We start from the raw sequence: 1,524 nt of genomic DNA on the forward strand, positions 1-1,524 counted from the left end.
GAACACAAGTACATGCACAAGGCTGTGGAATGCAGGTGACCCAAAGACAGTCATTGGGTCTCTACTGTGACCATGCAGTGGATGGTGGTTTGTCACCTTCTCTCTTGTTCCCACAGGGAAACAGTTGATCTGATAACTAACATTCAGGCTATCAACTGCAAAACCTGCACTAGGCATAGTCTCCGTTCTGTGTGTTCAAGTGCTCTTGCCCTGTATTTTTAACTATTTTTTAAAAATGCACTGAGTTTGGTTAAGAGCACCGACTGCTCTACTGAAGGTCGTGAGTTCAAATCCCAGCAACCACATGGTGGCTCACAGCCATCTGTAATGAGATCTGATGCCCTCTTCTGGGATAGCTGAAGATAGCTACAGTGTACTTACATATAATAAATGAATCTTAAAAAAAAAAAAAAAAAAAAAACTTTGTTAAAAAAAAAAAATGCACTGAGTTTGGGTAAAAAACCAACCACCAAATGGATACCGACACCAGTCTACAGCCCAATGGCTCCTGGAGGCCAGGTGCCCCTACACTCAAATCCCTTCTCAGTACTTGACAGTGAGTTGATTCTCTTTTTACAATAAAAAAGCTAAGCAATATTGCATAGGAGTACCAGAAACTGCCTCAGTGGAAACAGAAACTATCTACATTAAATAGAAAACCTGGCTGCTGCGTCTGCACGTGTACAGCACAGTGCGATGCACACAGTGACCAACCCATGGAGACAGCTTCTGGCACTCAGGACCACAGAGACGCAAGTTTGCTGAGGGCGGAGAAGAGGAAGTGAGGGGGAGGGAGGGGTCTGGTTCACTTCTGGTTCCAGAGCTGATTAGATAGCCAGTCTAGTCCTTCTTAGAGCCGGTCCCCGCTGGTGGCACAGTTAGCCTGAATGTACCAATTCCTGTGGTGTAGAGAGTGCAGCACTAACTTATCCGTGATTTCCGCCGCATTCATGGCATTTTTTGGGGGGGGAAGCGGTAGGGGGAGGGCGGTCCTTCTTGTTAGCAAACACCATGAAAACAGCATCTCGGAGCTCATCTTTAGCTAGCATCCTTGTGAGCTCTTCACGGGGCTCATTCACACGCTCTCAGTCATTGCTGTCCACTACGAAGATCAAGCCTTGGGTGTTCTGGAAGTAGTGGTGCCACAGCAGCCGGATCTTGTCCTGGCCACCCACATCCCACACACTGAAGCTTGATATTCTTGTATTCAACAGTCTCCACATTGAAACAATGGTGGAATGGTGGTCACAATTGTGCCCAGCTTCAGTTTGTATAACATATTGTTGTCTTCCCTGCAGCATCTAAGGCCCACCACGAGAATGAGCATTTTTTTTTTGCCCAAAAGGCCCTTGAAGAGGTTTGCAAAGATATTCCCCATGCTTGTGGACAGGTGGAAGTGATACTAGCCAAAGACGTCCACAGCAACAGCTGCTCCCAGCCAGGCGTTGGCTTCGCTCCCACAAGATGGGCTTTATAGCTCTCTCTCTCTCTCTTTTTTTTTTTAACAGACTTCATTTATTTTTG

General features: G+C 46.4%; 1 pseudogene; it reads right to left on the minus strand.

The window, feature by feature from the left end:
- Positions 1 to 805: 805 nt before the first annotated feature.
- Positions 806 to 1,378, minus strand: LOC116095337 (annotated as a pseudogene).
- Between the last annotated feature and the right edge of the window lie 146 nt (positions 1,379 to 1,524).

The sequence above is a fragment of the Mastomys coucha genome, unplaced genomic scaffold (genome assembly GCF_008632895.1).
Source record: "Mastomys coucha isolate ucsf_1 unplaced genomic scaffold, UCSF_Mcou_1 pScaffold18, whole genome shotgun sequence".
Lineage (NCBI taxonomy): Eukaryota > Metazoa > Chordata > Mammalia > Rodentia > Muridae > Mastomys > Mastomys coucha.